The following is a 26,818-nucleotide window of genomic DNA, read 5'->3' as shown; positions in this document are numbered from 1 at the left end:
AAACCTACAGTCATTTTGATACGGTCCAGACAGCCCTGCCATTTCCCTATCCTGCTTCCCTTACTCCCTTATAGTTTTCCTAGAGCAAAACTCCCCAGTAATTCATGTGCTTCAAGAACCCTGTCTCGGACTCTGCCTCCAAGGAAGTTCATAAGAGGGATGAGGTACCCATAGGCAAAGGAGAAAGGCTGTCTTTTATTTGATGGCCAGGGATTGCAGGGATGAAGACCATGTTTCAATGTCACTGGCCTCAAGTATCCTAACTGGATGTGGGTCTTACACAGTGACTGTGTGATCTTAAAAGCAACAGTGAGGTTGCCCCCATGATCCTGGCTCACAGTGGGCTGAACAAGGATGAAAACCTTGTTTTGCTCCCTTGTTACTGGCTTACTAGCACCCCAGAAGTATTTGATTTAAGGAATTGCAGACATGCAGTTACATAATAGGAGTAAATATTTTTGACAGGAGGTGCTATGAGCCCCCTAAGTCACACTATATAAGAATGCAGTGGACTTGGATTCCCTTCTCATATACCATGCAGGCAGAATGGTAGCTACACAATAAATCCTAATGAATTTAATTTCATTAACCAAGCACTGTGATAGTCACAATCTTAATTTCTAATATTACATTTTTGGATGTATATTATAAATCATTCTTTTCAAGGCATGAATTTATTCAACACATATTATTGAATGCCCACTATATGCCAGGCACTAGTCTAGGCTCAGCTGATAGTGACTCTGGAATTTTTTTCAACACAGCACTTACCTCTACATATTTAAATGCCAGAAAACTGAAAAAATACATACAAAGAGTTATTACATATTAATTATATGTTCAGTGTGTTGGTGCTTTTGAATGTTTGCATGTCTTGGGAGGTGGCACTCTTTTTCTCTTTGGATTAGAAGATAATTCTAAAGATGATGCAGACCATGTGACAATTCTTTTTAAAAAGTCTTTTATTTTTCATCACATCTGGCCAAATTCTGCCCCCAGTGGGTGTCCAACAAATGCCAGCGACTTCGTGATATCTTAACCACAGCTGAGCACATGTACATAAAAACACAAGTTTTTTGGTCCACAAACAACTGTGATTTGTTTCATGAAGCCCAAAATTGTTTCTGTAGAGGAGTACTTGCTCAGTGTTATTTCATTTCAAACCTGACAGCATGAGACTGCAAAAAGGATTCTTTTCCTTCCCTTTCTCAGTGCACTGATAATAAATTTTGCAGAGTACCAGTTTTGTAAAAAGACTAGAAAGACATCATATTCTGAAGGCATAACAGGACAGTGTGCCCCCAGCATAATGAATATATTGATGAATTCTGACAAAAAGAGTTATGTTCTTGTCTTCTCATAACAGCTATTTAAGCGAAACAAGTCAGATCCCCAGAAGGGTTTGTTAAGTTGCAGTCCAGCAAAGCCTAGTGGACTGATTATAAATATGGATTTCAGGCATTCTGATTCATAATCCTGGCCTTGCCATGCATAAGTGCAGCAGATTTGCTTAATACAGCAAACCCTGGCTGTGACTTTGTAGGTACCCTTTGAGTGAGGAGACCCTGCCTTCTCAACTGACATCTCCCTTTTGTTTTCCTCATCTCAGTTAACAGCACAGTTCACTCACTGTGCAGACCGACAATCAAGGAGACATCTCCGATTCCTTTTTCCCTTTACTGCCTCCCTACAATCTAATCCACCAACACTGAGTGCTCCATCTTCAAAATACATCCCAACTTTATCTTTCACCGCATCCTTCGCCAACACCTTGGTCAGAGGCAGCAGGCCTCTCACCTGGGTTACACCAACAGCCTCCAGACTGAACAAGGTGGTCAGACATGACCCATTATACCCTCATGCCTTCAGAACTCAGGCACAACTGACCAGCATTAACATTAAAATAGAGATCTTAAGACTGGAAAAACAGACTCTTTGTAGCAATAAGATATCAAATTCCAACCTGACTCTAGTATAGCATCTCGTGACTGATAGCAGGCCCTGAAAGAAATCAAAGTATTTTATCCCAAAATATATTTCTTTGACATGTTTTGAAACGGCACTGCAAAGCTGTCTCTTGCGGGAACAATCTACATTCTGTAGAGCAGTGGCCTCCAACCTTGTTGGCACCAGGGACTGATTTCGTGGAAGGGGCAATTTTTCCAAGGACAGGCAGGTGGGGGGTGTTTCAGGATGAAACTGTTCCACCTTAGATCATCAGGCATTAGATTCTCATAAAGGAGGGTGCAACCTAGATCCCTCACATGCGCAGTTCACAACAGGGTTTGTGTTCCTATGAGAATCGAATGCTGCCACTGATCCGACAGGAGGCAGAGCTCAGGAGGTAAAGCTTGCACTTGCCCACTGCTCACCTCCCGCTGTTAGCCTGGTTCCTAACAGGCCACAGAACCAGGATGGGTACTGGTTCGTGGCCAGGGGGTTGGGGATCCCTGCTGGGGAGAATCCCCTTTCCTTTCTAGGTCTTTTCCTGATCCAGGAGAGATTAACTAAGAGTCTGGAACCTTTTTAGATCTGATAAGAGACATTTACCATCTATTCTCTCTGAAGCCTGATTCCTGGAGGCTTCACTTGCATAATAAGAACTGTAGTTGCCACAATCCCTTACCTTAACCCAGACATTACTTTCTATTGATTCCACATCTTTAGATAATAACTTAAACTCTTTTAACCAATTGCCAATCGTCCACCTAAGACCTGGAAGCCTCCCCTCCCCTCTGCTTCTAGTTGTCCCACCTTTCTGGACCAAACCAATGATTACCTGTACACCTTACATGTATTGATGGATGTCTGCCTGTAACTTTTGTCCCCCTAAAATGTATAAAAATCAAGTTGTAACCCAATCGCCTTGGGCACATGTTCTCAGGACCTTTTGAGAGTGTGCCTCGAGCCTTGGTCACACATATTTGGCTCAGAATAAACCTCTTTAAATATTTACAGAGTTTGACTTTTTTCTTTGACACTGTAGCATCAACTCTGTGGACAAAATCATATAGGAGCTGTGAAACAAAAATAAATATTGAGGCCCCCAAATCACTTAGGTAAAGGGAAAAGTCAAGCAGAAAGGAAAATAAATCTTGGGGCCCCCAAATCACTAAGCTAAAGGGAAAAGTCAAGCTGAAAACTGTTTAGGGCAAACCTGCCTCTCATTCTGTTCAAAGTCATCCCTCTGCTCACTGAGATACATGCATATCTGATTGCCTCCTTTGGAAAAGCTAATCAGAAACTTAAAAGAATGCAACCGTTTGTCTTTTATCTACCTATGACCTGGAAGCTCCCTCCCGACTTCGAGTTGTCCCGCCTTTTCCAGACCGAACCAATGTTCATCTTACATTTATTGATGGATGGCTCATGTCTCCCTAAAATATATAAAACCAAGCTGTTCTTGGACTATCTTGGGCACATGTCATCAGGACCTCCTGAGGCTGTGTCACAGACATTCGTTCTTAACTCTGGCAAAATAAAGTTCCTAAATTGACTGAGACTTGTCTCAGATATTCAGGGTTCACAGAACACAGCCTGAGTTTTGTCTTCAGTGTCACTGAGAACTGTGATCTCTTCCCCATGTGGCTCCTGCGTTGGTGGCTGCCTGACTGCAGGGGAAGGGAAGGACTCAGCATCTTGCTGGGGTTCTGAGCACAGAAGCTCCCTGACCAGAGAACAGCCAGCCAGGTGTTATTCATCAGAAAGTTATGGGGTGGCTGCAGGTCCATTTTGGGAGAGGACGCTAAAGTAAAAGTTTTTAAAGGTAATGGTTCCACTTGGGAGCTGGGAAATAGAGCAACAAGGAGATGTGCTCAAGGTCACTCCAGAAATTACTGTCAGAGAAGGAAAAACAAATGGCATGTGGCGTCTGGACTCACTGTGCTACTTTTCGGATCAGAGGTTGCCCAGCAGTGTTCTGGCGAACCCTAAGAATCAGTAGAAACTACAACATACAAAAATAATAACAAAGGTCTCTGGAGGCTTTGCTGGACTGCAAGCCGCTTATTCTGTCTTCGTCACTGCTTTGCTCACAGCTGGCCCTGGCACAGTACTGAGAGATGCTACCTTTATTCCTGCTTCCTGGGGGAGTGCTGGGACAGTCTCATGTATGGATTTCTTTAGTTCAGTTTACTAAATTAAATAGATGTCTTTTCTTCTTTTGGTTAAAATCATTCTGAATTTCCAAGTTTGAGATATCATTGTGTAGATTCCACTTATCGGTTTTTTAAGTTAATTTTTTATTGTGGTAAAATACATATATGATGAAATTTACCATTGTAAACATTTTTAAGTACACTTCAGCAGCATTTTTACATCCCCACTGCTGTGTGATATCACCACCATCCATCTCCAGAACTTTTTTATTATCCCAGATTGAACCTGGACATTTTTCCCTCCTTGCAACCCCTGGTAATCACCCTTGTTCTTTCTCTCTCTATAAATCTGACTACTCTAGGGACCTCCCCATGTCCACTTATCAGTTGCACCAGTTGCTGAGCTAGGAGCATTTAAAAACATCACTATCTCAAAACTCATATAAATATACACCACAAAGCGTGAATTTTACCGTAGGTAAACAATTCCTCAATATGCCTGACTTTAAACAAATTCATTCCTTAATTTCCCCAGGGCAAGAGCCGTCCAGAGAGGGCGTAAGAGGAGATGTCTCCTCAGCTGTGGGTCCTGTGCGTCGGGGGTTCAGTTCTGTTTTGCCTGTATTCTGCACGGATTCCAAAGGCTGAGAGTGCACATGCTGCAGCTGAACAAACCTTGAAGGCATTATGCTGGGTGAAATAAGCCAGTCACAGGTGGACAAACACTGTCATTTCACTTCTATGAGGAACCCAGGCACCAGAGAAGGTTAAATTCCTAGAGACAGAAAATAGAATGGTGGTGGCCAGGGGCTGTGGGAAGAGGAGAATGGGGGGTTATTATTCAATAGGTACAAAGTTTCAGTTTGGAAAGATAACAAGTTCTTTTTCTTTTTTTTTTTTTTGAGACAAAGTCTTGCTCTGTCGCCCAGGCTGGAGTGCAGTGGCGTGACCTCGGCTCACTGCAACCTCCACCTCCTGGGTTCAAGTGATTCTCCTGCCTCAGCCTCCCGAGTAGCTGAGATTACAGGCCGTGCCACCACACCTGGCTAATTTTTTAATTTTTAGTAGAGACGGGTTTCATCATGTTGGCCAGGCTGGTCTCAAATTCCTGACCTCAGGTGATCTGCCTGCCTCTGCCTCCCAAAGTGCTATTATAGGTGTGAGCCACTGCACCCGGCCAAACGTGACAAAGTTCTGAAGATGGATGATGGTGACAACTGTACAACAATATGAATGTATGAAATGCCACTGAATTGGATACCTAAAATGATTAAAATCGTAACTTTTAATCGTAGCTTTTGTTGTATATTTATGTTTAGTTTACTACACTTGATCTTAGCCAAAAGGCCGAGAAGCGATATGTTTAGTTTATATTTACTTATTTTATCATTTACTTACTATATTTATATTTTGCCACAATTAAAACTGAAAAAAAAAAACATCTTAAAAAAGCAAAGACCAAAGAAAGACCAAGAGTGTGAGAAAGGAAGATTCCCTAAATCTCTCAAGAGCATCACCATTCTGAGATATTGCCCCTGAAGCCACGTGGAGTAAGGAATCAGACCTATTTGACTTCTCCTTCTGGGCATTACATGCAGCTCCTTACTCCAGTGGAATTCCCATCAGGCACTGCAATGCCCTGGGGAAGATGGTACCATTTACACGGTGAACATCCACTACAGTTGTAACCGGAGTCTTCAGGGGTCCACTGAGCCTGAAGCGCACTGTAAACATAAACAGCCCCTCAGATAGTTCTCAGAAGTCATCTGGTGTCCAGCCTGGCCAACATGGTGAAACCCCGTCTCTACTAAAAATACAAAAATTAGCTGAGCGTGGTGGTGTGTGCCTACAATCCCAGCTACTTGGGAGGCTGAGGCACGAGAATCACTTGAACCCGAGACATGGAGGTTGCAGTGAGCCGAGATCACGCCACTGCACTCCAGCCTGGGTGACAGAGCGAGACTCTGTCTCAAAATAATAACAACAATAATAACAATCTGGGATGGGAGCAGGAGCTCATGCCTGTAATCCCAGCACTTTGGGAGGCCGAGGCAGGTGTGCAGGTCAGGAGTTCGAGACCAGCCTGACCAATACGGTGAAACCCCGTCTCTACTAAAAATACAATAATTAGCTGGGTGTGGTGGTGTGTGCCTGTAGTCCCAGCTACTCCAGAGGCTGAGCCAGGAGAATTGCTTGAACCTGGGAAGTGGAGGTTGCAGTGAGCCGAAGTCGTGCCACTGTACTCCCGACTGGGTGACAGAGCGACACTCCGTCTCAATCATCATCATCATCATCATCATCTGGTGGGACTATCTGCAATTGTTCTGTTCCTAAACCAACACCGATTTCGGCCCAACAGGGACCCTAATACATATTTTCTTTTTTTTTTTGAGATGGAGTCTTGCCCTGTCACCCAGGCTGGAGTGCAGTGATGCCATCTCGGCTCACTCATGATGCTTCTGAGATTTATCTTGTACCAACAACTGGAGCCTGGAAGCCTGTGTTGGTCTTGCTCCCTGCTGAACTCTGGAGCCCAGCAGACTGGCTGGTCCACCCTGGACCCTCAAGACACACGTAATGAATGGACAAATGTGAATGGGATCGGGATTAAAACTGCATCCCAACACTAGCATTACAAACCGATACAGCAGTCCTCACAACTGTACTTTTCAAAGCATAGCTAGGTGTTTTTAGGCCACCAGCATGGCTTGAACAGGAGCTGTGGTCTGTTTTCAGCTAGAAATAACTGTTAAAGGTAAGCAGTTTAAACTAAGACAGGCTAGGGGCATTGTTGGCTGGAGTCCCAGGCTGGGGGCTGCCATGTTTGAATGATATCCAGGCTGGCAGGCAAGCCTGTGTCTCGTTAAAGCATTGGATGTCGGCAGTGTGTACCCTGGGGAGATGTCAGCAGCTGTGCAGACAGGTCTCATGTACCCAAGCTGTTGTCAGGACTGCAGATAAGAGGAACAAACGACACGGAACACGGTCCTTGGTAATCACGAGTAGCAGAGGCCTTTATCTTAATCCTTTAGCTCTTGAGAGACCCAGACGTCGCTAACGGACATGGGAATTCAGAATCCAGCTTGGCGTGAGCTCCTCTCACGGCCTGTTTGGGTTTCCTCTCTATATGCTGAAACAGCATCCAGATCATGAATGCGTTCACCAGGTAAAGTCCTGCTTCCGAGGCTATTTTCTTCTGAACAGAATGTAACAGAATGGATTACAAAAAGCTGGTATTTTTAATTGAGTAAGGGTCATAAATAATTATAACAGAAAGTTCAGATGATATGGGAAATCTAATGGACACAGGATTTCCCCTGGGCTTGGGTAAGTAAATGGAACTCATCATTACTTTGTTGTACTATGAAAAAGTTTCTTCCCATAGAAGACTATTCTTTTGGCTGTAATATTTCCCCTTATTGTCTACCTTTCTCCAGATATATTTACAGAAATAGAGTATTTTATAAATACCTACAGATTTTTTTTTGTCTCCCTTTGGGGATTTTGCTGGGTGCACTGAAAAAGCATTCATTAGCTTAAAGGTATTTTTCAAAATGCAACCCCACTCCAGGTTTTTATTATATACGATATAGGTCAACTTATTTTAAATGGCCCCAAAGTGGCTGTCCCTGAACTACTTTATATGTTTTGCATGAGTAAGTTTTCCTATTACTGAGAAAAAGTGGACAGTTAGAAGCTAAAGACAAATGTTTCCTCTATGTAAGTGGCCTGTGGATGGTTATCCAGGACAGTAATAAGCAGATGGAACTGGAAGATGCTGCGTCTGCAGGTGCTGCATCTCCTTTTCCAGCAGATTTGAATGGCCTGCCCATCCCTTGGCACAGTCCGTGCTCTTGGCAGAGAGAGATTCCTTCTCGCCGGGCTTCTGTGTGCACCTTCTGATGGGACCTAACATGCTAGGAGCTGGTTCTGCCCTGCAAAAGGGAGGGAAGGTGGCAGGCCTGGTGTGGCAGGAATGCAAAGCTGAAAGCCCCAGGATGAGAAATCTTCCCTACACAGACACACTTTTTACTTAAATCAGAAGACATTTTCCAGTGAAACAAAATTTGAAAAGAGTCACCTAGTCATCCTTGCCTTAGAAACACGTCCCTGCCTTCGCTAGGCACAGTGTTTATTCTCTCTGCTGCAGGGCCTCCAGAGGAGCTCACTGGGTCACCCTGCTACCGCCCATACTTGAGATGACCATGAACTTAAAATAGACCTCATATTTTTCCTTTTCCTTTAGTCTTCACATCTATTTTAAAATACGATTTTTACTAAGATGGCTGGTAGGTATTACATTGCCTAAAGACCTGCATGAGAAATATATATATATATATACACACTAAATTTTCATGTCATTTAAACTTGTGTTTGCCATTTGCCATGACTTGTATGTCATTTAACAAGACTAGAAGAGCCAAGGAAACAGCCAAAAATACGAAGAATATATATCCATCATTAAATACATGTCTGTGTTAAGTGGCTAGACTCTGTGGCCCAATATTATCAAATAGGTGCACTGCAATCTACGCTCAATCTACAACCTCACTGCCTACCCACGTGGCTTAGTGTTTATTCCAACTCTGTTCTCTTGCTTGTGTTGCTGTATCGTTGCCTCCCCTCTCCTCTGTCCCTCAGTCAGCCAGGTTTCTCTCATTTGAGCCTATTTTTTTTTTTTTTCAGGAAGCCTCTCCACTCATTTCCAGAGCACTGTGATCTTTGGTAATTAATCACACACTGACTTAAATCTTCCCATTGTGTCATGTGTTCATTTAATCTCACGAACGAGGCCAACTCCGTAAGGGAACGTGCTGTGTCTTACACTAAGGCACAATCTTTTCGGACCCAGCGTACAAAGGCTCACAGCAGGTGCTCAGTGACTTCCTAAAGCAAATGTTGACATGATGTGCTGGCCAGTGGTTTTAAGAGCACCAGTTTTATCTGGCCTACTTAACACCTTCACTTGATGTTTCAAAGGCACTTCAAACTGTACAGTCTAAGAGCCCAGTTCATAAACTTCTGTGGATTCTACTCTTTCGGGCCAAAAACGTAGACCTCATCCTTTGTAGCTACCTTTTCTCTACTCCCTACTTACTCCAACATACCACCACTCCTAGGCAACTTACCTCCCAATTATCCCTTCCACCACCCATTGACTTCACCCCATCTCCACCATGCTGGTCCAGGCCCCCATCAATCTCCCCCATGTGGACTACTGCATGGTCTGCTCTTCAGTCTCCCTGCCTGTCTGTCCCCCAAGTGTGAGTCTTCTCAGATCACCCTCCACAAAGAGGATCCGCTTTTGCTCTTAGATAAGGGCCAGGGTCTCCACCACTGCTTAGGAGGTGCTGCAAGGCCTGACCTGTCAACCATCTCCCCAGAATAGTCCCTCCCATTCCCTTCACCCAACCTGCTGGCGATATTGCTTCCTGACCTCCTGGACTGGGTCACAATCCCCGATACTGCCTTTTATATTTATGTTCATGGTGACTTGATCGATTCTTCCAACACACCTCCAGCTCTGTGATGGCACAGAGCATGCGTGTTCTGCTCTCTGTTGTATTCCCTGTCTTGAGCAGAGTTTCCAGCCCAGGGGACACGCAATGATTATTTCTTGAATGATGGTCATCAGCACAAGGTGATAGAGTATTTACAACTTTCACGTCTATTATCTCAAGTCACCCTCATTATATTCTCACTTTACTCATGAGGAATCAAAATAGGGAGAGGTTCTGTACATTTTTCCACGCTCCATGAAACAGAGAAAGGGTCTGTGAGGATGAGGGTCAGGGTTGAGACAAGTTTCTGCGCTTCCTCTACACTGTGTTTTCTCACTTGATCGCATCATTCCAAACCTAAACGACTAGGAGGCAGCAGAACATCATGATGAACGTGGGCTTTGATGTTGGAGTGACCTTGCTTCATATCCCAGCCCTGTTCCAATTTAATAGTGTGACTTTAGGCAAAGTTATTCATTTCTCTAAGCTAATGGCAGTGCCCACACAAGGCTGTCATGAGAATTAAATATGGAAATGTACAGTTAGCCTTACTCCAGTGCTTGCCACATAGTAAACACATGTAAATGTTAGCAAATAAAAATAATGAATAAACAGTATATGAGTTCCTCTTAGTTCCAATACCTATAAGTAATTCTTATATTTTGACAGGTTATTTTCTATACTGTAACTACGCTATATGCGATAAGCACTGTAGCCTCTGATTTTACACAATATCAAACCTTGCTTTATTGTGTTGGGAATTTTAGGCATTTTCCTTCTTTGCTTGCCACAGTTGCAAACTTTCTTCTCACTCTGTCCAGTCTACTTTATCTGTCCTAAGTTTTTTCCTGGCACAGAGCTTCCTCTCTCCTCAATACCAGCACCTGTATCTGGGCAGAAGCCCAGATACATGCCCCTGAGAGCTCAGCTGTAGGTTCCCAGCTGCAGAAAGGATCCTAGGCAGCTGCAAGTCTCATTTGGGTTGTTCCACCTCTTTCTTCCCTTGCTACAGCATCATCCTCCTAAAATCAATGTAGATTTTCCTAGAGGGGCATGCACAGGCCGATAATCGCAGCTGCCCTCCAGCATGGGAGTCAGCAGCCAAAGCTGATGTCTTTTATCTTCACTGATAAAGGGACCAACCCATGAACCCATCTCCTCTCCTGTGTTCCTCCTTCCAGCTGAACAATTCAATGTATTAGAAATGGAAGTTAGTGAGACAATCAACACGTCACAACTCCCCGCTTATGCCAAGTCAAAACCCCAGAGAAATGAGTAGGGCAGAGGAATCCTCTTCTTCTTGGGAACTCCCCACTTCAAACTATTTGTCTTTAAAGATGAAGCAAGTGTTTACGTATGTTGCTTCAAATAACAAAACTCACAGTAGCACAAGGGAGTTTACGGTCTGAAACTATTCTCTAATGTCACTGAGATTCACGACTGTCTGGCGTAAGGGTCAGTGTTGGCTGTTCTGAGCCAGCATTCCCCAATGAAAGGTGTCTCTACCTGCCTGCCGTGGAGCAGGGGTGCCCTGAGAGCTGAGTGACTGGACCACCCTCGTTGTTCCTTCTTGGTGTGAGAAGCAGTGTGGAACAGAGGGAGAAGGAGCACAGGGTGAGAGTCAGCCGCCTTCCAGTTCTGGCGCTGCCACTCATCAGCTGTGCAATGAGCTCCAACTTCCATCTGCAAGACTGTCTCACATACAGTTGATGTTACAGCCCTGGGGCCTCATCTGGAGGCTAGAATGCATTACCAGTCAAAAAACACTCACGCCACCAGTTTCTTCTATTTTCAGTTACATTTTTTTAAAAGGCATATGACATGTACGAACTTCGTAACTTCAAAAGTATAATTTTATTTTTCTTTTGACTACCCTTAATCTCTACCCTTATGTCTGTTTCTCCTCAGTATTGGGAAACGTGATCTTTCTGCTTTTAGGTAGAATAAAATGCCATAATTTCTCAATAATTTCTCAATTCAGGCTTACATAAGCCAGCCACTTTTCAGTTTGAAAGCTCTCTCCTGGGTTTTTTCTTCTCTCCTTCTCCACCCTGAGTGGATTCCTCGCTCGAGAGGACTCATGTATGATGATGGTAAGAGCAGGCACTTGTTCCCTTCTGGTATTAGGGGACTCTTTCCACCACAGTCCTGGGGCTGCCAGCCTTTGCATTTTGCTCATCTGGAGGGACCCAGAGGAGTTGCCTTTTACACCACGGCCACAGTGCACAGGCAGGCTGTGGGGATCCTGGTCCTTGGCTGTGTTCTTGCAGCATCCTGTAGGTGGCCTTTGGTTGTCAGGTCCATGTAGGTCCCCTGTCCCATCTTGTTCTGACCCACTCTTCTATAGGTCTAATGGCTCCCCGAGCCCCTTCTCCAGGCATGACGATGGTACCAGTGTAGCTCTCCATCCCCTCTGAGTCTTCCAGGAGACTCATGCTACCTCTCCACTCCAGCAGCCTTGGCTCTGCCACTCTCCCATTGTGGCTTATAACCAAAAGTCAGTGAAGTCCGTAATCACCAACAGTCCAAGCGAAGTGTATTAGTCCGTTCTCATGCTGCTGTGAATACCTGAGACTGGGTAATTTATAAAGGAAAGAGGTTTAATTGACTTACAGTTCCGCAGGGCTGGGGAGGCCTCAGGACACTTACAATGATGATGGAGGGGGAAGCAAACACATCCTTCTTCACGTGGCGGCAGTAAGAAGAAGTGCAGAGCAAAGTGGAGAAAAGCCCTTTATAAAACCATCAGATCTTGTGAGAACTCATTTGCCATCATGAGAACAGCATGGGGGACCACCCCCATGATCTAATCACCTCCAATGTGGTCCCTCCACCAACACATGGGCATTACAATTCCGAATACAATTCAAGATGAGATTTGGGTGGGGACACAGAGCTAGACCATAGCATGAAGTGAGCAAGGCATGGGTCCTCACTACTCTGGAATCTCCCAAATTATGGGGGTTCGACTCAGCCTGAGGCAGGAGGTACAAAATGGACTAATGTTGAACTCTTGAGATTCCCTTTCCTAGCATGGATCATTTCCATCTAACTGAAGGTGAATGGGAGACTAAAGATTAATTTCTGCGCAGGTTCACTGTTTTTTTCAAATCTTTTTCTTGAAGGCTTTTCAGGGTGAAGCTGAGAACAGGAGTTTTTGCTGAGCTCTGGGCCATCTTAATGGGGAGGTGCCAGTGTGCCTGCTGGCCAAGTCAGAGGGGGCAGGAGTACGGCAGGGAGTGCTCTGAAAGTTATTCACTTCAAATCAGCACTGCAAACTAGCCCGCTACGGACACAATCAGTTCCCACAAACAAGTGAGACCCTCATCCCACCGAGCACAAATATGTTTACTGTTCCCGTAAATTTCAAGCCAATAACACCCAAAGGACAATAAGAAAACAACCATATGAATTACCGCTTTTTTTCTTTTTTTAATTTATTATAAAAATTAACATACAATAACACTGACTTTGTGCTTTGTGTGCAATTGACTTTTTCGTGTATAGGGCTATAAATTTAAACACATATACAGATGCATATAAATACCACCAAAATCAGAATACTGAACAGCTTCACTATTCCAAAACCTCCCTTTGCACACACTCCCCCATCTCTAACCTCCAGCAACTACTAATCTGTTCTCTGTCACTATAGTTTCTTCTTTTGTAAAATCTTATATAAATGAAACCAGACAGTGTGTAACCTTTTGAGACCAGCTTCTTTCACTCAGCATGTTCTGAGAATCATCCAAGTTGTTCTGTATACCAATAGCTCATTCTTTGTTAGTCTGCAGGGATAGCCTCTGTTCCATTCCCGATGCTGACAATTTCGTCTTTTTCTTTCTTTGTCAGTCTTACTATACGTTTATCAGTTTCATTGACCATTTCAAAGAACCAGCTTTTAGTTTCATTGATTTTCTCTATGATTTTTATGTTTTCCATTTCATTAATTTCTCCTCCTGTCTTTATTTCCTTTCCTTTAGTTGCTTTGGGTTTGTTTTGCTTTCCTCTTTCTGCTTCATTCAAGCAGAAGCTTATTGATTTGAATCTTTCTTCTTTTTCATTATGTGCATGTAATGCCATAAATACCTTTCTAGGCACTACTTTAGCCATATGCCACACATTTTGATATGTTGCATTTTAACTTTCCATCAGTTCAAAATATTTTCTAATTTTCCTCAAAGTTCCTCTTTGACCCATGATTTACTTAGAAGTGTGTAATTTAACATCCAAGTGTTTAAAGATTTTCCTATTATTGTCTTATTGATTTGTGTTTAACTTCACAAATCAATGAGACAAAATATTCTTTGTACAACAAAGTATGTCAGAGAACATACTTTGTACAATTTTAATTCTTTTAAATTTGTTAGTTTTAGGACACAGAATGTGGTCTCTCTTGCCAAATGTTCCACGTGCACTTGAAAGGAATGTGTATTCTGCTGTTGTTGGGTAGAGTATCTTATAAACATCAATATGATCCAGTTGGTTAACAGTATTACTCAGTTCTTCCATATCCTTGGTAATTTTCTGCCTACAACTTCTGTTTACTACTGAGCCAGGAGTGTTGAAATCTCAAAGCAGAATTTGGATTCACCTATTTTGCTATTCAGTTCTCTCAGTTTTTGCTTGATGTGCTTTAAAGGTCTGTAGTTAGATGCAAACACATTTAGGACTGTTACATCTGCTTGGTGAGTGGACCCTTTCACCATTATGTAATGTTTCTCTTTATCTCTGGTAATTTTTTAGTCCTGAAATCTATTTCTTCTATGAATACAGATACTCCAGTTTATTTTTCATTTGTGGTTTTTCATGTTATATCCTTTTCCATCCTTTTGCTTTGACCTTATGTATATCATTATATTTGAAGCCAGTTTCTTGTTGACAACATATACATAGATCATGCTTTTATAGTCATTATTGCCACACATACCATGACAGTCTTGATCTTTTAATTGGCTTGTTTAGATAATGTTGGCAACCTCTTTCTCAAAGCGACAGACAACATTGGGCTTTGTGGACTATATAATCTGTTGCAAAACTCAACTCTGCTGTTGTCATGAGAAAGCAGCTATAGACAATAACCAAAGTAATGAATGTGGCTGTGTTGCAATAAAACTCTACTTACAAAAATAAATTTGTATTTTTATTGAAATACGTGTCAACCCTGGTTGAAATCATTACATTTAATGTAATTATTGATTTGTTTGAACTCAGACCTACCATTTTATTATTTTCTATTCTCTCTGTTTATGTTCCTCTGTCTCCCCTTTCCTGCCTTCCTTTGGGTTATTTGCACATTTTTTAGTATTCCATCTTAAGTGCTTTATTGTATTTTTGAGTACATCTCAAATAACATTTTAGTTGTTGGTCTGGGAACTATGATAGGCAAACTTCTCACAGTCTAGTTAAAGTCAATATCTGACCACCACAAGTGAATGTAGAAACCTTGGAACCATCTGGATCCCTCTACCTCTCCACATGTAGTCATTATCTTCTGAATCATATCTATGTGCAACCTCCATCAGACAATGTTATAATTTTGGCTTTTAACTTTGAATATACTTTAAAGAACTCAATAGGGAAAGAAGAGTCTATTATATTTACTCGGTTATTTACTATTTCTATTGCTTCATTCTTGTTATTCTAAGTTTTCTTCTGGTATCATTTCCCATTAAATATATACATATATATACACACATACATATACACACACACACACACACACACACACACATATATATAGACACACACACACACACATATATATGTTTAAATAGCTTGTGGGGTATTAGTGGTTTTTGGTTACATGAATGGATTGTAAGGTGGTGAAGTCTGAGATTTTGGTGCACCCATCACCTGAGTAGTGTACATTGTACCCAAAATGTAGTATTTTATCCCTCATGCCTTTCCCACGCTCTTCACTTCTGAGTCTCCAATGTCCATTATACCACTCTGTATGCCTTGGCATACCCATAGCTTAGCTCCACTTATAAGTGAGAACATATGGTATTTGGTTTCCATTCCTGAGTAACTCCCCTTAGAATAGTGACCTCTAGCTCCATCCAAGTTGCTGCAAAAGACATTATTTTATTCTTTTTCATATCTGAGTGGTATTTAATGGTGTGTGTGTATGTATATATATAGTAGGTTGGTGCAAAAGTAATTGCGGTTTTTGCCATTACTTTTGCCATTAAAACTGCAAAAGTAATGGCTTTCTTCTCTCCGGAACTCCTATTACAAAAATATTAGACCCTTTTTAAATTGTCTGTTAGGTTCCTGAGGCTCTGTTCTTTAAAAATTATTTTCTTTCTGTTGTTCAGATTGGACAGTTTCTACTGCTCTATCTTCAAGTTCACTGACTTTTTTTCTCTGTCATTTCCATCCAGTGAGTTTCTTATTAAAAGTAATGGCAAAAACCACATTTACTTTTGCACCAATCTAAAACCACATTTTCTTTATCCACTCATCGGGTGATAAGCATTTAGGTTGGTTCCATATCTCTGCAAATTCTTTAACAGTTCTTTTAGATCAGGGTTGCAGACAGTGAATTCTTTTAGCTTTTCTTCATGTGAGAATGTCTTTATTTCATCATCTACTTCTTTTTTTTTCTGAGACAGAGTTTCGCTCTTGTCACCCAGGCTGGAGTGTAATGGTGTGATCTCAGCTCACTGCAACCTCCTCCTCCCGGGTTCAAGCGATTCTCCTGCCTCAGCCTCAGTCTCCCAAGTAGCTGGGATTATAGGTCAGCCTCCCGAGTAGCTGGGATTACACGTGTGCACCACCAGGCCTGGCTAATTTTTGTATTTTTAGTAGAGATGGGGTTTCCTATGTTGGCCAGGCTGCCCTGTCTCGAACTCCTGACCTCAGGTGATCCACCCACCTTGGCCTCCCAAAGTGCTGGGATTACAGGTGTGAGCCACCATGCCCGGCCTATTTCATCTTCATTTTTAAAGTATATTTTCACTGGATATAGCATTGTGGGTTGATGTTTGTTTCACTACTTTGAAAATGTGCCACTGTCTTCAGGCCTTCATAATTCATGATGAGAAATCTGCAGTCATTTGAATTGTTGTTCCCCGATAGGTAATGTGTAATTTTTCTTTGACTGTTTACAGTATTTTCTTGTCTTTAGTTTTTAGCAGTTTAATTAGAATATATCTAGATATGAATTTCCTTGGGCTTATCCTGTTTGTGGTTCACTGAGCTTCTTGAATGTGTAGGTTTATTTCTTTCAACAAATTTGGGAAGTTTTCAGCCATTATTTCTTCACATGTTTTCTCTGCACCACATTCTTTCTTTTCTCTAGAATGCCTATTACAAAAATATTAGACCTTTTTAAAATTGTCTGTTAGGTTTCTGAGGCTCTGTTCTTTAAAAATTATTTTCTTTTTGTTGCTCAGATTGGACAATTTCTACTGATCTATCTTCAAGTTCACTGACTTTTTTCTCTGTCATTTCCATCCAGTGAGTTTCTTATTTTGGTTATTGTATTTTTTAGGTCTAAAATTTCCATTTGTTTCTTCTGTGTATCTTTTCTTCCTTTGATACATCTTTCTTTGAAAAATTTCAAGGGTAACTGCTTGTACTTCCTGAAGCATTTTGCAATAGCTAATTTTAACATTTTTTGTCAAATAAATGCAACATCTGTGTCATCCTGGTTTTATTGTTTGTTGATTAGCTTTTCCCATATAAGCTGAGGTTTTCCTGATTCTTCGTATGCTAAATAGTTTTAAATTGTGTTCTAAGCATTTTGAATATTACATCATAAGACTCCTCTGGGCCTTACTTAAATCTAATGAATAATCAGCAGCAGGCAGTCAGTGAGGTAGAGTTCAGGTTATCAGTTCCATCCAGCCTTCTGTAAGCTGTGCTTCCAAAGTTAACTCCGTTTTCAAAGCTTTTGAAGTGCTATTAGGATCCATACCTCATGTGCCTCCCACAATGGCCAGTCTAGCACTCTGGTGATGGTTGGCTCTGTAGTTCAATTCTCAAAGTCTGTGTATGCTGTTAGGATGAGCTTCACATACAGCTCAGAGGTGAGCCCAGGGGTTCAAAAACAATTTAAGGGGTCACTTTCCCACATTCCTCCTTTGCCTCAATATCTGCTATCCTTTCCAGTTCCCTGGGTGTCCCCCTTCTTAGTCCTCGAGCCAAAAAGCTGGGCCTTTAGTTACCCTGCTCTATGCACTTTTCACAGCTGTGCTCCTGTTTGTGGACAGATGGTATGTGTACACAGAGATAATAAAAACAGGGACTACAGCTCCTGCAAGCAGACGGGAAAGTTCCCTTCCCTTACAGTTTCCCTCTGGCAGGTTCGTGCTACCACCACTGCAAGGCTGCACATAGATTAGGGTATGGGGAAATGAAGACGAAAAATGAGACGTCATTAGCTGTCTCTGAGTTCTAGGAGTTCCCTTTCCCACTTCTCGAGTCAGACCTAAAAAGTTTCTCCTGGAGCTCTTTCTTTCCAGGTCCAAGTGCCCACTTCCAGGTGTCAAGCTGAACTGACTTCAGGTCAGAGAATACTGGACAGAAAAACTTGTACGTTCACCACTAATTTTATAATACTTTCAATTCAGCTCTTCTTTCAATCTGCCCACTGCATATCCTTTTAAGTTCTCAAATAGCTGCTTGATGCATTCGGTCCAGTTGTTGGTAGCTGCATTTAGTGGGAGAAGCAGGGTGGACTGTGCTTCCTCCCTCTTACCCTCAACTGGAATTCAACTGAGATCTTTCAGATCCCTTGCTTGGTTTGTGTGTTGGGTCTTCATATAAGTAATGGTCATTCTGAGGAGCTGCTATTGATGATAACATACATATGGATCTGAAGAAGAAAAAAAATCCGGACTATATAAGGAAGAAAAATAATTCGAGTTATCTTAGGCATGAAAACTAGCTTTGGTCTTCACTTTTGAGGGAAACACAGCAGCTTGTGGCTCTCAATAGCCACCTGCTATAACACCTGAATCTCTTTCATGGCTTTATCTGGGCATGGTGGATGGTCTTCTGTGGATGGGTGTTTGTCCCCAGGTATAGGGTAGAGTGTTGAGCTTCTGGCCAACCTTATAGTTAATCTTAACATATAATAATTGTTACCTAGCAGCTGGTAATTTAGAGCAGCAAGAAATCAACAAGGTACTAGCCCATGCCCCTTCACTCATGGTGTCAAATTGTTCGATGGAGCTTGGCTTATCATTGCAGACACTGAATGCTGTTCTTCATTGTCAGAGGTCAGACATCTCAGCATGAGGTCAGGATGCTATTTTGCGTTGATATTTCGGTCTGTTGGTGCTGCTAGATGTGATAAATCAATTTCATGTCTTTGTCAATAGAATACCAAAGCGAGAATAGTGGAAGGTGCACACTAGATTTGGAGGCAGGAGATCCTCGTGAAGTCTTTCCCCAGCCAGCTTTATTGAGGTAAAATTGATGAATAAAATTTCTATAAATTTAAGGTGTAAAAAGTGCTATTTTGATACACATATACACTGTGAAATGATTACCACAATCAAGCTAATTAACACACGCATCACCTCAGAGTTACCTTTTGTGCTTGTGTGTGTGTGGTGGGGGCAAGGGGTTGAAGACCCTTAAGATCTACTCTCTTAGCAAATTTCATGTATCTAATACAGAATTATTAACTATAATAACCAGGCTGAACATTAGGCCTCCAGAACTTATCCACACAAAGTCTTGATTCTACAGCTTATTGATCATGAGACCTCTGGCAAGGAACAACTTCTCTTCCTCAGCTTCTTTACCTGGAAAACAGGAATACTAAGAGTTCTCCTGCTTATCTTTTGGCACTGCTGAGAAGATCAAATGAGGTGTTTTGAAAGAATTAGGTGGGATATTTGATTGCAATTTTCTTAAAGGGAAGTCCTATGTCATATCCATTCTGTTATTTGGAGAACTACCAGGTTTTTGAGAAACATTTTATGAATAAAATAATAAACAAAACATTATTTGATTAAGGCCACCTGAGTTATCTATAACATGGGTACCAAAATACCTACATCAAATGGTTAATGTGAAGAGGCCAGGCACAGCGGCTCATGCCTGTAATCCCAGCACTTTGAGAGGCCGAGGCAGGCAGATTGCCTGAGGTCAGGAGTTTGAGACCAGCCTGGCCAACATGGTAAAACCCCATCTCTACTAAAAATACAAAAATTAGTCGGGCATGGTGGCGGGTGCCTGTAATCCCAGCTACTCGGGAGGCTCAAGCAAGAGAATCACTTGAACCCAGGAGGCGGAGGTTTCAGTGAGCTAAGATCAGACCACTGTACTCCAGCCTGGGCAAGAGAGCAAGACTCCATCTCAAAAAAAAAAAAAAGGGGGAGGGTTAATGTGAAGATATTAAATGAAATAATATGCATTAAAAAATAAAAAGCGTATCAGTGCTCAGAATACATCACGTGTTTACAATTAGTTTTTCCTCTAAATCCTGGAAGCTTTTCAGTAGATTTCTGAGGTTGAAGAAACAGGACTCTCAGAACTGCAATAATTGAACATCACCTGAGCACACAAGTCACTGGAACCCAATAGAATCAGCCTAAAATATCAATAGTTACCTTCATGTTTCTTATGTTTTCATGAAGAACAGACTCCTTTATCATTATGTGTCCCTCTTTATCTGTGGTAATCTTGTTCTACAGTCTGCCTTGTCTGAAATTAATGGAGCTATTCCAATTTTCCTTTGATTAGTGTTAGCATGGTGTATGTTTCTCCATCCCTTTACTTCTAATTTGAGATATATACTCAAATTGGGTTTTTTTTTTTGGTGGACAATATATAATTGGGTGTTATCTTAGTCCATTTTCTGATTCTATAACAGAATACCACAGACTGGGTAACCTATAAAGGAAGGAATTTTATTTTTTTCACAGTCTGGAGGCTGGGAAGTCCAAGAGCATGGCACTGGCATCTGGTGTAGCTCATTCCATAGCAGAAGGGAGGATGGAAGGCAAAAGTGAATGCATGACACAGAGGGACAAGATAGGAGCCAAATATATCCTCTATCAAGAGTCCACTCCAGGATAATGCCATTAATCCCTTAATGAGGGTGTAGCCTAATCACTTCTTTCTTTTTTTCAAGAGACAGGGTCTCCAGCTATGTTGCCCAGGCTGGAGTGCAGAGGCTATTCACGGGTGCAATCATAGAGCACTATAGCCTTGAATTCCTAGGCTCAAGTGATCCTCCTGCCTCAGCCTCCTGAGTAGCTGTGACTACAGGTGCACACCACCACACTCAGCTGAATCACATCTTAAAGGCCCTACCTCCTAATACTGTTACAATGGCAATTAAGTTTACAATACATGAACTTTTGGGGGACACATTCAAAGCATAGCACGTTTTTTAAAAAACCATCTTCTCTCTCTCTTTTAGAGATGAGGTTTTGCCATGTTGCCCAGGCTGGTCTCAAATTCCTGGGCTCAAGCAATCCACCCACCTTGGCCTCCCAAAGTGCTGGGATTATAGGCATGAGCCACGGTGCCTAGCCAGATCTCTATCTTTTAACTGGGGCGGTTTAGACCATTCACATTGAAAGTAATTATGGATATCTTTGAATTACTATTGACCATCTTTGTAATTATTTTCTATTTATTGCACTTGTTTCTTTTTTCCTTTCTTTTTCTTCCTCCTTCATGCTTTTAAAATAAATACAGAATTCTGACCCTGAGTTTCAACCTGAAACAAAAATTGGGGAAATATTATTGAAGAAGAATTTGAGAAATAATATCACCTCATATATATTTTGTCAGCATAATACTTATGATAAATCTTTGTTCTCAAGAGAATACTGTCATGTAATAGAGTTTCACTATTTTGGGATTTTAAATGTTTTTCTTTCTTTTCCTGGGAGGGCAGAAGTGATGTGTTTTTACTCTCTCCAGGGACTGGATCACAGGTATAGATCACTTTCACTGTTAGGTTTGTGCCATATATAATTGCTTTTACAAATTATCTCGTAGGCAAACTGCTTGCAGTGTACCACGTAAATCTTATTCTTGCTGTTTTAGTGATTTGATGGTCAGGAATAAAATGAAAAATGAAAAGAGCTGAGCTGTGTGTTCTTAATTTCAAACTTCGTTTCAATCAGGTTTGTGGAATAGGCAGGACTGTAGGTGACACTTTAGGGAGCAAAAGGGAGGAGAGCAGCATTTGCTTTCTGTAAAACTCTCTGGAATTTAAGGTAATACTTGGCATGAGTTCTTCTCTCCGGGCACAGATTTTCATTTCTAGACAATGTCCTGTAGGTGGTGCCATTGCCACTCCTCACAGGGTAGAAGAACTGGCTTCTCTATGGGCTGAAACCAGGCAGAACTTTGCTAAATAAACCGTTTGATAATAGAGGAACCAGGAAAAGCTGGTTGTCTTTACCTCTTTACAGATACTCTTTCCAAACTGCCAAACTCCAAGGTACTTCCTCATTCTGTAACCTTTTTTTTTCCTGCTGCCTGGTACCTGGTATCTGTAACCTTTTCTTCTGCTGCCTGGTACCTGGTATTGTAAATCACTCTCACCTGTCAGAGATGCCCCCTCCGTTTGGCTTCTGAGAGGTGAGATTCTCCCCTTTCCTGCAACCCCTCTCACCAGCTTCTCTCTCTCCTTGCCAGGCCTTCTGCTCCTCACCTGGCCCCATAAAGGATGCACAGACATTTCCCAAGATGCTGTCCCAGGTCAGCTTCCCTCCTCTGCATACACCCTCCTGTGAATCTCATCCCTTTCACATCACTGTAGGTAAACCATCCCAAGCTTGCTTCTCTAGAGCCTCCCTTTTCTCTCCTGACATCTACACCTCTGCTTAATTTCCTCATGGAGATCTTAGCATTACCAAACAGAAAGAGTCCCGGAAATCAACACAGGGGGCTGTAACAGCTCTGGAGGGATGCAGGATGGTAGGAAGCATAAAGTGCATTAATTTTTTGAATTATTTTTTATGGATACATATTTGTACCTATGTATGGGGTGTATTTGATATTTTGATACATGCATTGAATGTTTAATGATCAAATCGGAGAATTTAGGATATTCATCACCTCAAATATCTATTATTTCTTTGTGTTGGAAATGTTTCAAATCTTCTCTTCTGGCTATTTTGAAATATAACAACATATTGTTGTTAACTACAGTCACCCTACTATGCTATCAAACATTAGAACTGATTCTTTCTATCTAACCTTAAGCATTAACTAAATTAATGTAAAAGCAGCAGCAATTCAGAGCCACCTTGCAACTCCTGGAGAGGATGGGTGGGATACAGGGTACTCCCAGGAGGTGGGACAGGTGATACATGGGTTAGAAGTAGATTCTGGGGCTGGGCGCAGTGGCTCATGCCTGTAATCCCAGCACTTTGGGAGGCGGAGGCGGGCGGATCATGAGGTCAGGAGATCAAGACCATCTTGGCTAACACGTTGAAACCCCATCTCTACTAAAAATACAAAAAATTAGCCAGGCATGGTGGCAGGCGCCTGTAGTCCCAGCTACTCGGGAAGCTGAGGCAGGAGAACGGCGTGAACCCGGGACGTGGAGCTTGCAGTGAGCCGAGAGAGTGCCACTGCAGTCCAGCCTGGGGAAAAGAGCGAGAGTCCATCTCAAAGAAAAAAAAAAAAAGTAGATTCTGGGAGGAAAAGAAAGAAAAGCTACAGGTCCCTTGGCATTGCTTTATTTTTCCCTGGACTTGAGGGCTCACTGATGCATAAAATGTACAGTTCCAGAGCAGATTTCTTCAAAGGAACCCATGACCCCTTTAAACATTTCTGAGCTGTATATGCACATAATTCCTAAGTTCTCAGCAGTTTGTGATTTCTGTGTGGGTGTTGTTGGGGCTGGGGTGGGGTGGGTTCATCCTTTATCATCTGGGCATCTTGAATCCACTTAGTTGTCAGGTTCACAGCCTCAGGCTCTGTATCTGCCCTCTCCTTCCCATCGGGATCCCAGGTCCCCCTGACCCTTCTCACCTCTTGCCTGGATTTTTATTCCGCTGGCAGAGATGTGCTTTCCCTACCTGGGTTTTTCTTGCTGCCATCCATCTCAAACCGCGTTAATCTTCCTAAAATACACCCTAAAACACAGCGCTGCAGCTGCTGTCCAAAACTCAGGGCCTCCTGCCTGCCTCCACGAGTGCCTCCTCTCTTTTATTTGCGGTTCAAGGCCCTGAGCTCTTCAGCCTCATTCCCCACCATCATCATCACCAAAGCTTTAGGCAAATTAGACTCTTCACCTTACACAGAGTGGTCCTGCCCTCTCCCCATGCTGCACCGCTCTCTGCTCAAGTTCTTCCTGCTGCCCCGGAAGGCCCGATTCCTCCACCTTTGCCTGCTGAGGTCCTCCTGTGTGATCCTTGGCCCATTTCACAGGCCACATTCCTCTCTCAAGGCGCCCCGACCCCAGGGAGCCTGCCTGCCTGACAGGCTTCACAGTCCACTCTGTCGCCCATGATTTCAGTGAGCATCTCTTCCCAGATTGGAACTCAGGGGCTGAGATATGGTTTTCAAGTCATCCATTTACCAAGTGGATGGACCATAGACAGAATGACTAGGATGGACCATTCCTTATCTTTGGAACTGGAGATGATTCAGAGTGTGTGTGTATTGAGGAGGAGGTGGAGGGATGCAGAAACAGGGAGCGAGGCTCGCATCAAAACCCACTACAGGCGATGAGTTGCCGGTTTTAGGCCCACATAAGAAGGTACTCCAAAAGCCACCAGGTCTCTTAACTCCTGCTAGAAACCAGATGCCAAAGGAACCAAGGAGAGGGCTCAGCCTTGACAGGCAACTACTGGAGGGCTATCTCTCTCCCCATCTCTCTTTGCACTTGGTGATGTCCCCAAGGAATAATATGATAGAAACAGACTCATGATTCAGATGCTCCACAGAGGTTTGTTATTTAAAAGATTTTTCCCAAAGAGAATAATCTAACTTATATTTTCAAAACCGTGATGGTCCCATACCAGGTATGCTTAGAGTGGGCCACAGGGATCAACAGGCATACTCTACCCCCTGAGGAAGGGCAGAGCACTTTCTGGTGCTTAAGTGTCATGTTCTACCAACTGAGCTAGAGGGCGATGATTTTCTGGTATTTAAATGATAACGCTTGATATGGTTTGGCTGTGTCCCCACCCAAATCTCATCTTGAATTGTAGCTTCCACAATTCCCATGTGTTATGGGAGGGACCTAGTGCGAGGTAACTGAATCATGGGGGTGGGTCTTTCCCATGCCATTCTTGTGACAGGAAGTCTCACAAGATCTGATGGTTTTATAAAGGGGAGTTTCCCCGCACAAGTTCTCTTCTCTTCTCTGCCGCCACGTAAGATGTGCCTTTCACCTTCTGCCATGATTGTGAGGCCTTCCCAGCCACGTGCAACTGTGAGTTCATTAAACCTCTTTCTTTTGTAAATTGCCCAGTCTCAAGTATGTCTTTATCAGCAGTATGAAAACGGACTAATAGAACACCCCACAGAGTCAGAGGCACTGAATTAAATCACAGAGCCTGGGCCTGACAGCCCCTTCATTCTAGTCTTGTCCTTGAAACTGGACCCTTAGTAACTCCATTTTATAGAAAAACTGAGGTCTAGGAAAGTTAATAAACTCATCTCTCACAGGAAAGAGGTTCTGGGGCTGAGATAACCATATCTCCTCTTGTTAGAGAGTCATGATTTTTGAATATTCTCTTTCCTTTGACTTGTGTTTAGTTGGAGGGGAGTTTACAGCATTTATTTTCAAATAAGTCGCCAGTGACATTTAAGTGAAGACTCTGGTATCTGCCAGAGGCCATGGGTCTAGAGAGGTTGAATGGGATGGCCAGGTGACACTCCATACCTCATCTGCTCTGCAGCCTCTCTGGCTGCAGGAAGGCTATGCTGAATTCTGTATCCCAGAATATCTTAAAGGCATGCACTTTTACTACAGACCGGGTTTAACCAACTGCCCACCAGGATCTGGGGAAAGCCTCAGGCCTCTTCTGCAAAGGAGCAGCTGAAATCCACCTTTCTTCTCCCATGGCACCTATCTGCCTTCAAAAGAGTGACATTTAATTACACACACATACACACACACACACACACAAACCCAAACAAAAAAACACATTGATGACAAAGCATAAGCGAGATGAGCTGAATGAGGCAATTAGTTTTCACCTTGGTCAGGTATCTATTCTCATCTTATTGCACCTTATTGTGAAATGTATATTATCATCAATAGAGGTGGGTTTTATCATGCCTCAGTATCAAGGATCTTCCATGAATGTTGAGAAGACTTCACTATTCTGAATTTCATTTTCCACTGACCATGATGTTTTGCATGACTGACACCACAGGCCAAGGGTTCTTATTACTTCAAAGAGCTGCTTGGCATAGCTGGGGGATTCTGTTCCTTGATACTGGGAATATTTTGATGTTTGGGGGTTGTGCTAAAAACTTCCTTTAGCTGAAGTCCTACGAGTAAAAGCATACAGACGCTCATGGTTCTTTTAGCAAAGCACTGTGGGGGCACTTATTTTTGTGACACATAATATTCTTTCAGAACAACAACCATAGGAACCATTAATTTACCTTGAATTTACCACTTCACTAGCACTCTCTACTGTGTTATGTGCTGAATAACTGTCAGAAATGCCACCATAAGTGCTCACATTTTCTTTAAGCCTTTAGTTATTCACGATAAAATTAAGGGAAGAGAAGATAATCGCCGAGCATCGTTTATAAGTGGGAGAGGCACAAGACACTATGTTTAAATGACCATGTTTTGGATTTAGGAAGCAACAAAGAGCGTAATGTTTTCAAGTCTGATCAGGTATAATTACTGCTCTGAGAGCTCCAGTCAGTGGGAAAATCTCTGAAATGTGAAGTCCTTTGGCTGGTGGACGTAATAGCTTCTCTACTGCTTTAGGAGCTCAAGGGCAACATTCATCCTGATGAATCCCTGAATTTAAAATCTGAATGCATTAAACAGATAAAGCTAGCAAGCCTTTATTTTCCAAAGGGGTTCTACTGCTGTCTCTTCTCTCCTCCCCTTTAACATACACCCTGCCCTGACCCATGAACCAACCAGGTGTTATGGAGCACTCAAGGTGAGCTGGGGCCAGCTTCACTATGAGGAGTTTGCAATCCATGCTAGAGCAATCACTGCATTTTTAAAAACAGTTCCCCAGGGCCTAAATCTCTATTCAGAAGCCATTAACTAATTTACCAAGGGCTTAAAGATATGCAGGGAGCGGG

The 26,818-nt window shown here is 42.5% G+C and overlaps 1 protein-coding gene and 1 pseudogene across 7 annotated transcripts in view; both read right to left on the bottom strand.

The window, feature by feature from the left end:
* The window catches only part of MTUS2 (microtubule associated scaffold protein 2), a 729,967-nt gene that overhangs the window by 112,590 nt on the left and 590,559 nt on the right, over positions 1 to 26,818 (bottom strand). The window lies entirely within an intron of this gene.
* On the bottom strand, positions 5,312 to 5,456 carry LOC134732682 (uncharacterized; annotated as a pseudogene).

The sequence above is a fragment of the Symphalangus syndactylus genome, chromosome 15 (genome assembly GCF_028878055.3).
Source record: "Symphalangus syndactylus isolate Jambi chromosome 15, NHGRI_mSymSyn1-v2.1_pri, whole genome shotgun sequence".
Classification (NCBI taxonomy): Eukaryota; Metazoa; Chordata; class Mammalia; order Primates; family Hylobatidae; genus Symphalangus; species Symphalangus syndactylus.
This window is presented reverse-complemented; position numbering and strand designations above follow the sequence as displayed.